The sequence below is a fragment of the Apteryx rowi genome, unplaced genomic scaffold, assembly GCF_003343035.1.
Source record: "Apteryx rowi isolate R43461 unplaced genomic scaffold, aptRow1 scaffold_318, whole genome shotgun sequence".
NCBI classification, from domain to species: Eukaryota; Metazoa; Chordata; class Aves; order Apterygiformes; family Apterygidae; genus Apteryx; species Apteryx rowi.
This window is the reverse complement of record NW_020449619.1, coordinates 325647-340348: the sequence shown is the minus strand read 5'-3', so window position 1 is coordinate 340348 and position 14702 is coordinate 325647. Positions and strand designations below refer to the sequence as shown.

The 14702-nt window shown below is 47.3% G+C and overlaps 1 non-coding gene across 1 annotated transcript; it reads left to right on the top strand.

Annotated features, from left to right (window-relative positions):
- Positions 1 to 1869: 1869 nt before the first annotated feature.
- Positions 1870 to 2027, top strand: LOC112968481. Its single transcript, XR_003254356.1, has one exon. It is a non-coding gene; the product is annotated as a U1 spliceosomal RNA (small nuclear RNA).
- The last annotated feature ends 12675 nt before the right edge of the window (positions 2028 to 14702 follow it).

Here is a 14702-nt window from a genome sequence, read left to right as displayed (position 1 = left end):
AGTCTATAGGACCGTGAGAATAACAACCATGACTGACTCAGGACCTGGGGTGAATAAAGAAGAGAGATGTAGTGAACCCACACAAGGGCCTTGCAGGGAAGCAGCGGTTCATGTGAGGTCCAGACCCCAGCACACTCAGACACAGGGAAAAAACAGAATAGAGAAGGTGCACTGAACACAGCCTTGGCATCCCCCAGGCTCATGGAGAGTAGTATGGCTCTTCCAGTGAGAGCCTACAACGCCCTGCACATTCATGGTGCAGATACTTCCTGATACCTCAGCAACCACTGAGGGCTGAAAGGATGAAAAGTCAAGGCTAGGAGAGCTGCAGCAGACTGTAAAAGATCAGAGGCATATGTACAGCTCAAAAGCATATGATGCAGAACTTCTGTACCTCCCAGCTAGGCAGAGGGCAGGCCTGGTTTGCTCTGACCTTCTGCTCAATGAATCACTCAGAAGCTAATTCTTCTCCTCCCTGCTCCTTGCTGAAATCAAAGGCTGGTGATTAACAGCCTGCCCACAGCATCCCTAAAACTGAGAGCCAGAATCAACCAAGACAGCGTAAAAACTAGAAATAAGTCCAGCAAGGTTCCCTGGGCCAGTCCCTCACTGCTCAGCCTCAAGGGAGCCTGGATATGAGGAGTCTCCAGGCAAAACCAGGTGTCTGTCTTTCAGGAGACAGGAAACAAAATAAGAGAGTGTGAAACTAGCATCCACCAGTGCTGCTCTCATAGCCGGGGATTTTGGAAAGTCTAACATGAATGTACTTAGCTACAAAGAAAGCAAGGCAGCATTATACAGAACATGCAGAGCATGCTCAAAATCTCTGCCCCAGTCTTTCTGTGCCCTCTGTGCCCTGCCCCTGGAAAGTGTCTCCTGCCTTGGTCTTCAGTGGCTGTTCATATCAAAGCCTGTTTCATCGAAGAGGAATGGTCCATCAAACAAGCTCTGCTACTCTTTGTTATTCACTAAAATCCTTCCTAACCAAGTAATGGTCCTTTCCTCCACACAATGTGGCATCAATGGATGCTTGAAGTTCACATTCTCTCCGAGAAAAGATGGGGGAGTTATTTCATGGACACCTACAACCAGATTATAATTCTCTTACCCTTCCTGAACAAGCCAGAGAGCTGCAGCACACCTGAGGAGAGACATGGCTGACATAGACAAGATGCAACAGACAGACCTGTAGCTTACCACTGGGAAAAAACCTACCTCAAAGAGCATGCAAAAGAGGGCATCAAGGACTGAGGATCCAGGAAGGTGAAATAATTAACTGGACTAAACTCAATCACACTCTTACCCTCGCATTTGCAATGCACCAAATTCAATTCAATACGTGATGAGACAAGCAATGAGCACAGTAGGGCTGAGAGCATAAAGCCATATCTAGTTATTTGAAGGGACACTGGGGAGGAAGGATGAGGAGTAATGGGATAAAACTGAAGGAAAGAACTTAGTAAGATTCAGAAAAAAGCTTAGACACTAACAAAAAAGAGGAGCAGTCACACTAGACCAGATGGGGAAGAGAACAAGGGATAGCTGACCTCGTGCTGCAGAACATGAGCTGCTGGCCAGCCATGATCAGTGGAATTTCCGCCACAGGATGGGACTGCACAATTAAGCACGTTATGAGGGTTTGATGACTTTCTTGGGAGCATTTGCCATAAGCCACTGTTGGAGATACAGTGCCAGACCGGAATGGACCATCAGTCTGCTCCAGTGTGTTACTAGAGCAGGAAATCATGGCTTGGGCACTAGGAAACATTTTGTGATACTGTGTGGCTCTTCCCTGGGAGGTACTGGTATATTTAGCTCTAGCAAAGCTCTGGGTAATATTCTATAAGAAACAAGTCTGTATCAGCCTGTACACTTACCTGGCAGGGGAGACACCATGATCAGGAAGGTGGTTTTCCCAGAGTGAGGCTCATCCCTTGCATTCTGGGTGTGCTATTTTTTTTTATTTTGAGGGTGACAGAGCACTGGAACCGGTTGCCCAGAGGGGTAGTGGAGTCTCCTTCTCTGGAGATATTCAAAACCCGCCTGGATGCAATCCTGTGCAATGTGCTGTAGGTGACCCTGCTTGAGCAGGGGGGTTGGACTTAGATGATCTCCAGAGGGCAGTGGCAGCAGTACAGAGCAGGTGTGTCTCCTTGTGCTACCTGTCTCCCCTCTGCACCCACTGCATTTCATGCTTAAGGGTTCCTGGGCTGTGGCAACCTGCTCTTGCTTACCTGCAGGACAAGTGGCCAAGTCCTCAGGTTGCAATGTGGAAAGTCCTGAGTTTGACCCACAGACAGTAGCCAGAGCTCTATTCGGCCAGGGCTCACAGTCCAGTTTGAGAGCATCCTGCTGTCTCTGAGACCAAATTTCAACCCCACTTCATTTTGCGTTCACTCTCTGCTACTCCAGCAGCACTGTGGGGTGAAAGGACCTAGGGTCAGCCACTCTGCATCGGTTTCCATTTAGTTTAATTGCTGACAACCACGGACGACTGCCTGCATGATGAAAGGTGGCCCTTTCTGAAGCTTTAAATACAGCAGCAAGTACAGGATGGACCTAGGTACCTACATATCACAACTGAGATCATTTTCTAGATGCTTGTTGCTTGGCAGCCAAAGGCTTAGAAATGTCAATTTCTAATTAAAACCATGCACCCAAAATCCACACACCCTCCCCGAAACCCAGTATTTTTATACACTGCTCTCAACTGCAGTGGGCACAGTAATAGCTCTCAGCATGTGAACTTCCAGAAACAAGCCACGTTTCTGCCAGGGAGGATGCAGGTGAGATAGGTGCACCAGCTAACAGAAGTGCATTCAATTAATAAAATAGATGCAATCAGGTAAGAAGGGAGATTGAGCATGTGACCCAAAAATAGAAATGAAGAAGGCTTCACTGGAGCACATAACAACTGGAGCAAAGCCAGCATGCTAACCACAGAAATGATTGCAGTATGATGCCACTCTCCCACATGAGATGTAAAAGCCAGTGCCTGGACCTGAGGATCTCCTGTACAGAGTAGCTGTCAGCCTCGCAGACAGTGGCTGCACCTAGCGCTAGACAGACAGTGCCCCTCTCCCCTGGGTATCTGTACCTTCCCCTGGGGCCAAGATCCTACACTGGTGACTGGTCAGTGCTTGCTGAAAATGAGGTTCTCTTATGGGAAACGGTGTTTTTAACAACAGGAAGCTGTGTCTAAAGATGAGCTGAGGAGCCCAAGGTAGCCTGGCTCTCACCCAGCCTGGTACCTTGTTCTGCTTGGGCAGGATACACAAAAAAACCAGACCTCTGTGACACCAGTTCCCTGGTAGAACCAGAAGTTAACTCAGTAGTGAAGTCTAAGTATGAAAAAAAAAAAAAAAATCAGCCTCACTGAAAAGTACAATACATTAAATTACTGTTTTTTAAATCCATGTGATTGGATTACAAATTTGAAGAGGTTAAAAATAATAATTGTTGGCATTTGTATTTGTGTTCTGGTATATAAACCCTTACAGTTTTTATTTTTAAGCTCTCTCTAAATGAGAATAATGCAAAAGGCATGGAGAAAGGAAAGGAGGGAAAGGTGCCGAGACTGACACCCATAGCAGGAGTCCAGGAGCTCAGGCCGCAAAAAGAAGAAACAAAAAAACTATTGTGAGAGTCACAGTAAAATCCTGAGCTGAAACACTGATAGAAGGGCACTTAGAAAACAGTTTAGTATACTGATGCTTGAAAGACCCTAGGAAAGCAAGCCTGGAAGGAAGGCCAGGTTGTCATAGGTGCTGCATCCTATACCTCCAAGGACCTGCACCACCAGCAGTGCTGGATCATGTTGTGGTCCACCTGAGCAGAACCAGTGCTGCTGCAGAGCTGCCAGGAGCACAGGAATTTGCAGGAGCAAATTGCCCAAGTTGAGACTGTGTTTTATTTTTGGGCAAAAGTTTGAAGAACCTCTTTTTAGCATTTTCTCACAGAATAATTCTGTTTTTCTGCTTCTGACTGACATTTGATTTTGAAGTCTGAGCTAAGGATTAAATGAATATTTTTACAGCCTGACTGAAATCAAACCAAAATGCTTAGAAATGATGAAACTTTGCTATCCATGAAGCAAAGCAAAGGTGGGCAGACATGTACAGCCATGTTTATGGCTGCAGGGTTTTATTCGCCAGTTCAGTCTGGAGAAATCTTTCCAAATCTGAAAGCTCTCCATGAGACAGTAAAGCCATTTCCCACCACTCTCACCTCTAACCAAGCCAGTGTTTGCAGAAAAACAACTTGATTTGGAAGCGAGACTCAGCGAACACCTGCTGACAGCCTGGGGCAGAGGCTCTGTTATTTTGGAGATGTTTTACCATGATGAATAGGCCTCAGTACTAGGCTAATCTTTTTTCATCCTGTTCCCTACCTCTCTTCATGCTGTATTCATCTGATCTTATAAGACATTTGATTGGCAAGTCATACCTAACACATTTTCTTTTAACTTTTCCAGTTACCTTGTAAAGGATATTCTTTAAAAAAGGGCTTTGTTTCCTTTGGATGGAGTAGGCAACCTACCTAGAAGATGTTTCTTCTCATAGGTACACCCAAAATTACACCTCTCCTTTTCTTTTCCTGAAGGGACTAAGGATATTTTATTGTGTATGCCATAAAATCACGGACTTTAAGTAGGGAGGCAAAAATGCCCAATGGTTAACAGGGGTACCCTTTTTTCTGCCAAGTGCTACTTAATGGTTCAAACCTAACTAGTTACTACAGAGTGATTAAAATCCCTTCCCTTTTCCTGGTTCAAATACACAACTGCTTTATAAATAATGTAGCAGCTGCATATTAGTAGAAACCTCCTTCATTAGCTGCATCTCACTAGCAAGTAGTGCCCCAAGAGGTCCAGTCTGCAGAATGGCAAGCAGCGGTGACCAGGAGATTTGCACTCGCAATCCAAACTAAGCTGCTAATGCAAAAGCCCACTGCCAGACACTGTCTGGGCCCTGAAGCCATCAGGAGGTGCTCTCACTTGCTGTTGCTGTGCCATTCTATGCAGGCAGTGCCTGCTGGCTGGCAAACAGCCCTGAGAACATGGGAGATGGTGCTGCTTCACACCTCCAGCATGTTCCTATGGCCACATCCTGAGTTTGTTCCACTCTTGTTCTTCAACATCTTTTGACCTTGCTAAAATCTTCAGATACCATCAGACATTCCTGGCCAAAGCAAAGACAAAGAACAGTTTTGCTTCCTCTTTTGCAGGGTATTTCCTTGGGAAAATACAGATGCGGAAAGAGTTAGCTTTTACTTTGAGACAAGAGGAGGATTGGGTTAGAGATCATTTAGGCAAACTTGATACCCACAAATCCATGGGCCCCTATGGGATGCACCCACGAGTGCTGAGGGAGCTGGCGGATGTTATTGCTAAGCCACTCTCCATCATCTTTGAAAGGTCATGGAGAACAGGAGAGGTGCCTGAGTGGAAGAAAGCATATGTCACCCCAGTCTTCAAAAAGATCAAGAAGGAGGACCTGGGAAACCACAGGCCAGTCAGCCTCACCTGCATCCCTGGAAAGGTGATGGAGCAGCTCATCCTGGAGGCCATCTCCAAGCATGTGGAGGAAAAGAAGGTGATCAGGAGCAGTCAGCATGGATTCACCAAGGCAAAATCATGCTTAACCAACCTGAGAGCCTTCTACGATGGAATGACTGGCTGGGTAGATGAGGGGAGAGCAGTGGATGTTGTCTGCCTTGACTTCAGCAAGGCTTTTGACGCTGTCTCCCATTACATCCTCATAGACAAGCTCAGGAAGTGTGGTTTAGATGAGTGGACAGGGAGGTGGATTGAGAACTGGCTGAATGGCAGAGCTCAGAGGGTTGCGATCAGTGGTGCAGAGTCTAGTTGGAGGCCTGTAGCTAGCAGTGTCCCCCAGGGGTCAGGACTGGGTCCAGACCTGTTCAACTTCTTCATCAATGACCTAGAAGAAGGAAAAGAGTGCCTCCTCAGCAAGTTTGCTGATGATACCAAACTGGGAGGAGTGGCTGATACCCCAGAAGGCTGTGCTGCCATTCAGAGAGACCTGGACAGGCTGGAGAGGTGGGCAGAGAGGAACCTCATGAAGTTCAACAAGGGGAAGTGCAGAGTCCTGCACCTGGGGAGGAATAACCCCATGCACCAGTGCATGCTGTGGGTTGACCCACTGGACAGCAGCTCTGCAGAGAAGGACCTGGGAGTGCTGGTGGACACCAAGTTGACCATGAGGCAGCAATGTGCCCTTGTGGCCAAGAAGGCCAATGGTAATCTGGGCTGCATTAGGAAGAGCATTGCCAGCAGGTTGAGGGAGGTGATCCTCCCCCTCTACTCAGCCCTGGTGAGGCCACACCAGGAGTATTGTGTCCAGGTCTGGGCTCCCCAATGCAAGAGAGACATGGAACTACCGGAGCAAGTCCAGTGGAGGGCTACGAAGATGATTAGGGGACTGGAGCCTCTCTCCTATGAGGAAAGGCTGCAAGAGCTGGGATTCTTCAGCCTGGAGAAGAGAAGACTCGGGGGGATCTTATCAATGTATACAAATATCTGAAGGGAGGGTGTAAAGAGGATGGGTCCAGACTCTTTTCAGTGGTGCCCAGCAACAGGATGCGAGGCAACGGGCACAAACTGAAACACAGACAGTTCCATCTGAACGTGAGGAAAAACTTCTTTACTGTGAGGGTGACAGAGCACTGGAACAGGTTGCCCAGAGAGGTTGTGGCGTCTCCTTCTCTGGAGATATTCAAAGCCCGCCTGAACGCGATCCTGTACAATGTGCTCTAGGTGACCGTGCTTGAGCAGGGGGTTTGGACTTACATGATCTCCAGAGGTCCCTTCCAAAGGCAACGATTCTGTGATTCTGTGAAGAGAAATGCTACCTCCAGATCAAGTGTCAGGTTTATGAGTTCCCTCAAGTAAAGCAGGATTCTCAGGGACTGAGAAGCAGGAAGCACAACAGCAAGTGGGATCATTGAGATATCACAGAGCAATTAGCTTAACACCAATGTGGAGGAAAATGTTAGGAGGTATTTTGTTAAATGAATGGAGAGGTGTCCCCTGGCTCGGGGTGCTATGTGCAGGGTGGGAGAATAAGCCTGGTTTGAAGGTGCAACATCAGAATCCCCTAGCCTACAGACAGCAGTTAATTCTCTAAGAAAGCCAATTCTTAGATTCCTAAAAGCCTATAAAAGCTTTATAAAAGCCTAATAGAAATAGAAATAGCTGTGCTTTGTTTTTAAAATCACTTACAACACAGATCATTATTAGTCTTAATTATCTCCCTGCAGTGTGGAGATGCCACTTTTTTTTCCCCCCTTTTTTTAAGACCCAGAAAGCACACAAGACCCATTTTAGAGACCAAATAAAAAGACCATGGTAAAATGCAGAGAAGCCTGTGATGTCTTAGGAGCTGAAGGCCTCCCTGTTCCTTCAGATGATGCATGACCTGGGCACATAGGTCACTACTGCCTTTTTGACTTCAGCTTCATGGGCAGCGCAGTGCCTTTGGGCAGTGTTAGCTGCAGTGTCTACCCCAGAGTTTCTGCAGTTAAAGGGCTTGAGGCTGGATTTAGCTTTAACTGCTCCCATCTGCCATGCTGCAGCAACGTGAGGCACCATGAGCCTCTCCTGAGGATGTCCCCAGCTCCATTTCCTTGGCCGGGACAAAGTGAAGCAGTGAAAACATCAGCAAACACTTCATTTCATTCTGTGGGCAGACAAACGTAGTGCACCCGGTCCTGCTGGGGAAGGCACAATGTGACAGGTGTTGGTGGCACTCTGGAGATGAATGATGACTCAGAAGAAAGGCTAGGCAGGATGTTTGGGCAGCACCAGTGGGTGAAAAACAGAGGCCAAATAACCATTTCCTTGAGCAACTGCAAACTCAAACCCTGCAACATTCTCCTAGTGGAGAGCAGAAGATCATGGAACTGGCTGGCTGGCAAGAACAAGACAAAATATATCTGAGGAGGAGCTGCAACACAGAGGAGGCAGTGGAGTTGGTAAAGTTGTGCCCATTCCAGCAACAGGGACAAGTCTCTGCAAGACAAGAAAAAGGGTATCTGCTGCCTAAAAACCCAGCTCTTTATAATGCCCCTTTCATTTCCTCCGTGGAGCTTTCTGCTGTGGCTGCTATTGGAGATGCAGCAGGCACCATTATGTAATGTACTTAGAGTGTCACAAAGCATTTGCCTTCGTGGCCTGAGTCTCTGAACTGGAGTGTTAATGCTGATGGGGAAAGCTCAGTGAGAGAAGAGAGGGATGGACTGCTCAAGGCACCCAAGGGAGCTACCATGGCAGTGCGATGTCATCTGGTCCCACAGAAGTCAGCCTAAGGAGAAAGGGGACAGCAAAGCCACAGTGTGAGTCAAAAAACATGATTTGCCCACCCGTTGCCCACCAGCTGCAGATCTGGTCCCCCCCAACTTACAACGAAGATATTAGAACTGGAATAAGTTCACAACATCTTACTCGAAAAGAAACTAATAGCAACAAGGCTCAAAACAAACAAAAGTGTTTTTTTCATGCAGTGGACGGTCAATCTGGGGTATTCCTTGTCAGAGGATGTTGCAGATGCTAAGAGTGTACAGGAATAGAGGGAGACTAGAAAAACTCCTTGAAAGAGAAATCCATGAGGGTTCAGAAATAACAGCATGAAAAAAAATAAATGAAAATAAATGAAATCTGCAGGGAAGTTATTATATAGCCAGAAAGCAAATCTGGCTCAGGTAATCCCTGAGCTGAAAAATACTGGAGGCTGAGGTAGCGTTAGCAGAAAGGATGATATGAGCTTGTCCTGTTCTTGCTCTTTCCTGGACTTCTGCTTCTGTTCTTGCTGGCATTGTGAGAACCCAGAGCCAGGGCTAGCTGGACCTACATTAATCATAATCACTCAGCTTTGAGAAAAATGATATTTTCCTGGACCTCCACAGTAATAATTCCAGTCCATGCTTGTGAGAGAGAAGTTGGACACCCAGTGGGGAGGGCAGCTTAATTTAGGAAGAATTTAAATAGACCTTTTAGGTACTACCTCTGGGTCTGCTACGTCTGGCATATGGAGACCACAAATACAGAACTCGTCAAGGTCTACGTACAATGGATGTCTCGGAAGCCTTGTATCAGCCTTGACAATGCCGTTTGTAGCAGAAGAGTCTTTTGGCTAGAAAGAGAAGACCAGTGGAAGAGTGCAAGGACTGAACCCATTCACTTAACATACCATTAGTGCACGGTGCATGCACTTTTTGCTCAGCTCCCATTTAGGAAGACCAGGCAGGTGCAGCCTAGCAGCATTCATGAAGACACCAGCTCCAAAAGCTCTGCAGCCTGATTGTCAGAGCATGAACAAGGATGAGTTTCGGCAATCCCAGGGCTTGGGCAGCAGAAGGCACTCTGAGGACTGGCACCATCAAGAGCCAGGTAGAGAAGGGGAGCTGCTCTTCCTGGCAGGCATTGCTCAATGCCCTGCAAGCAGGGCAGCCTCAGATGCAAGAAGGGTTCTCTGGGGTTGCCTGGAGCACTCCCTGGGATTCAAGAGATGAGATGATTCTTCTGCCATTCCCAAGGAGGAACTGATTTGCCACAGTGCACACCCACATTGATGACAGAGATTCACGGCTGCTTGTGACTGCAGTTTAAGCATGCAGGAGTCCTGTGCAGCCAGGGCTGTGCAGAAGGCCAGCTGCAGACAGGGGGAACTGCTGACTAGTCCTGCGCAAACTGGTCTTTGTGAGATAGGTTTGGCACAAGCTGGAGTGCTTGCTTCACTGATGCCAGACTTCTCTGGTTCCGCAAAAAGTTGCAGAATGGGGAGGAGAAAGGGATGTGAAGAGACATGTAGTAAAGCAACAGGGGAGCCCCTGATTTGGCTTTCCCTGCAGAAGGAAAAGAAGGCAGAAGGACTGAATTCATGTCACTGTGGACCATGAGACTAACCGATCCCCTGGACCAGTTTGGGGAGGAGAAGTTATCAGGAGTCTCCAACATCCCTGTGCTGGCCAAGAAGCCAGCCAGGTAGAAGGAGAGAAGGTTCTTAGCATGGTGTGTGCATCTCCCTCAAACACATAACAGGTAGCAGGGCGTGCCCTGTGCCATGAACACTCCAGGCCAGGAGAGGGACATTTTACATGTGCATTATTGCAGAGTAAATCTCTGAATAAGGAATGTGGCCTGAGGGATACCTACTACATGCTGCCACTGCAAAATGCCATACTCAGCAGGAAAGAAGAAGCCAGTCATCTTGTTTTCTCTCTGCAGAAATGGTGCTGACACCAGGCACTTGTTAAAAGGCAGACCCTCCCATTCAGCCTTGAACAACACAGGCAACGTAGACACCAGCCCATACATCAGAGGGATGAACTGTCAGGGAGCCAATGGACAACAGGCACCCAGGCCTGGTGGGTGCTCGAGGGAGGTGGGCACTTCCATAGGGTCAGCAGCAAGCAACTGCATGGGAGCAGCTCCCAGCCTTGCCTGAGCCACCACCAGGGAAGACTAGGGTAGTCCTGGCCACATCACCTTGCCCCTGAAGTGCAAAGGGAGAGCCCTGTCTGTAGACAGGGATGTGTGGGACAGACCTGCAGCAAGGAGAGACTGGTCCAGGCACCACTCCATGAGAGATGTGCTCCCCTTTGTACCAAATCCATCATTTCGAATCTTCAAAACATGAAGAAGTCCTTAAATTCACACTCTGTTTTCAAGGCATTGACACCAACCAGAGACTAAAACCAAAGGAAGAAAAGCAGATTTTTCTAAATTATCTTGCCATTTTTACTGACATAAATTTTTTTCACTGACAGCCATTTTCTTCCCTTTTACTGACAATCTATATATTTCCTGATGACTGCTGCTACCTTTGTGGGATTGGCTAGAGTAAAGGTAGCAGCTGAGCTGTGTTCTGTGCTCCGGAAGAATCCATCATCCCAGCTGAAATCCCCTCCTGAGCTTGTTACGGAGAAGCAGTGCCTGGTCCAAAGCCCACTCACACTCCCAGAGGTGCCAGTGGGGTGTGATCAGGGCCTCCAGTCAACCAGTAAGGCAGGAGTGACCCTTTAGAAGCAGTATCCTGTGGGCAATAGCCACCAGCATGCACCTCTTGCTGTGGTGGGACAAATGCAATCTTCCGGTGTAGGGACTGTCTCAGTGCAGGGCTTTGCAAGGGGTCAGACTTGTCTGGGTAGCCCCAAAGCTCGCTACCAAGCCTGGCCCTGCCTGGGCTCTGTGTTCCTTGGAAAGGGCCACTCATTCTGGCTGCTCTGTGATGTGAAGGAGAACTGTCCTTTGAAGAGATGAAGGATTTGCCTTTGCGATTGTGAAAGTAGCCTCACAACAGCTGCTTATATCTGGGTGTACACCCTGCATATGGGATTGCCTTGCCTTGTGCTTAGTGTCCTCAGGCAGTGTCTCAGGGACAGGTTGAGCCAAACAACACTCTCCTGCACCCAGGCATTCAAGCAGGTACCGTGCTTGATGAGACACTGGCCTTGGTGCTTTGGGCGCAGCTTGCAGCAATCAGTCTTCTTGGTCTTCTGAGGGGGCCAAGGCAATTACATAGCACTTCCTCAAAGCCAAGGCCACCAAACCAAGCTGTGATGCAGCTGCTCTAGCTGGATGGTTCATCTGGAGCTTCTGGCTGGTACCTTTTGTACTGCTGCAGTTAGAATCAGAAATGATCCTACTGCCCATCACAAGGGCAATTATCCATGCACTGCAACAGTGGATCCCACAGCAACTCTCACCTGGGTTGAAAATAGTGACTTCATTATTTAATATTTTAAATGCAGCAACTGGAAGCAGTTGTACAGAGCATTCCTGCTCCAAAGCAGTTGTGTGGACCCTGCTGAGGTTTTGTACCATGGCATTCATTTGCCTCTTTCAGAGTTCCTGGTCTCTCTGGCATGCAGAGGTTGGCTGCAGAGAAGCCAGGTGCTCTGCTCTGAAGCCTATGTGAGCTCAGTCTGCTGTCTGTGACTGTCCAGTGGGTGCCTGTGTTAGAACAGGGGACAAGGGTAGTCTGGTCAACCTGTCTATCTACCCCTTTCAGGCTGGCATGTGTGTGAGGCTAATGTGGCCGATTGTGCATGTGTCTGAGAAACTCAGCACTGCCTACCTGTGTTCGTAATCAGGAAATTTATGCTGAGTCCCTGACAAGATTTGTAGCATCTCAGCATTTTCCCAACTCCAGGTACTGCCAGCAAGTTCTGGCACAACTCTGCAGAATAGGAGAAAGAAATATATGGATCTCAAGCTGAGGTAAGATGAATGGGTTATGTCTTCTGGCCAGGATTATCTGCTTAGCATATATTTGAAAAACCCAGATGAACAGAAAATGTCAGGCTTGCCTCCTGGCCAAGGAGGCTGTGCAGTGGGACACCTGGCTGCTGTGGGGAGCTCTCTGCAGACAGCTGGGCACACAGCCCAGCAGCAAGACCTCTGTCCTGATGGCACTGCAGGGCTTTGGATGGGTGCCAGCGTCCGCACCATCACTTGGAGTGGGAATAATAACTGAGTCGCTGCTTGGGGATGGGAGGAAATAACTGTGTGGTGATGCTGTGACATTATAATGCAGGGAGGATCTCTGGATCTTCATGAGCCACGAGAGCAGCCAAGATTGAATTAATACCACGCAACTCACCCCAAACTGTCTATGGTACATGGAGTGGAAAATGGCTCTTCTAATTAGCACAATAACAGTGTTAGCAATGATAGACTGAGGGATTCAGATCTGCTCTCAGTCACCCCAGCGTGCATTCAGAATAGCACCACAGCCTCCTGAGGGAGCCAGACTTTGCTTGTGAGACAAACCAACAGAATTAGGCTCTAGTACTGTACGAGAGAGTCAGAAGCTGAGTTACTCCCAGAGATGTTGTTTTCTCTAGCGAGGCCCTAAGGTTGTGCAGGATTGCAGCATTCCTTACAGACTCCCGCCACTGCAGGGACTGTGTCTTGGCAGCAGCTGCTTAGCCACAGTGTGGTCTGCTGCTCTCAGCTACAAGGAGCTAGGCATCTGAGGAGGCAGGAGGCAGATGCCCCCAGCATCTGCTCTGGCCCCACATGTCTGCAACCCTGGCACACAGCATCAACCTCGAGGGAGAACATTTTTCAGCCCATCTACAACAGTTTGGGGGGGGGGGGGTGACAAGAGGGTGGCTGCACTCCAGGATCATGTCAGTCTGCTTTATAAAACCAACATGGCCACACGCTAGCCAGGAAAGCCTCTGCTTGGGGATCCCAGAGCTTTGCTGCAGGAAGAAAGGTCTCTAGCTGCCTTGTCCAGCTGTGGGCAGGCAAGAGACAGTAAAACAATGGGGAACGAGCCAAACTGATCAGTGGCCAAAACTTGGAAACTGCACTTAATAAGAAATTGACACATTTTGAAACCTGCTTTAATCCTAGCTCAAGAGAAAACTGTCCCATGAAATGGGCAATTCTGGAACAAATATAGTTTGGAAGACAGAAGTGCAAATTGTGTTTCAAAATAAAATTTCATCTTGCTTTTTTCCAGGGATATAACTTGTATTTCTTTACATTCACATCATTTGCGATGTGTCAATGGCAGTGCTGTGTAACATGCATCAGACACACACTGGGGCATAGGATTCCTACACTTCCATTGTTTTATTCAGATTAATGTATTTGTTTCGCATCATTCTGAATAGCTTTTACTTAGCATTGATTGAAACATCTTATTTTCTAGATCAAAGTGTTTCTTTGTGTTTTAATGAAATACTTTGACACAATAGTTTTGTGTTAGTTTAAAGTCATTATTTAATATATTGAAAACTGCTGGTCCTCTAATTAGTATGCTGCGTGCTTGGCTTCCTATCTTGTTCAAAGTGTCAAAACATTTTACTACAAAACAGTTCTGTTTGTTAGGATACATCAGCAGTGGTTGTACACACCGTGATGTGGCTTTCGATGGTGCGATGTGTATACTGGGCCACTATGTAAAAAATAAAAATAGTAATGCAAAACTGAAAATTAGAGTAATAATCTTGCAATCAAAAAATAATTTTGAACGTAAATGTTGTTTCCTAAGTGGATTTTGAGTATGAAAAAAAAAAATCAAAAGTCAGCAGAATTTTGTGGTGGCTGGGTTCAAGTGTTGCCTATTTGCCTCTAAACTTATTAACAGCTTTTGAGGCAGAGTGCTTGTACAGCCCCTAGTGCAATTCGGACAAGGGGTCTGAGCTCTGCTTGCCCTTCTGGAAAACACTTAAGACAAATGACTTGGTTGCCTTCAAATCTTTCACTTCCAATCCCATGCAAAATCCAGGAGGGACATGACAAGGCTGGTATTTCAAATCCACATCAGATGTTGATTTGTTTGGTGATTTGTGGTCAAATACAGTCTGCCAGCCAAAGCCTGTGGTCAGTTATGCTGAGGCAACTGATGCTCCATGCAGGACCTCACATGCTACTTGCTCTCTTTGGAGTAAATTCTGCAAGTCCTATAAACCTGCTTCTCCTACCTTCTATTACCTCTTAGACATATCCTGTACTGAGGCAGTCAGGTACAGCAGAGAAATTGTGATCTGTCCTAGAATGGACAAGATGAAGCTCTCAGATGCAAAGAAGATGCTCAACAAATAGGACTTCTGCTAATGCTCAGTTTGCCCTCTGTCCATATTTTTCTATCCAGGTTCACCATTGTTTTTACATATGCTTTGCCCAAATTCCATCCCACTCCTCCCTTCTCCTGTCCTTCATCTGT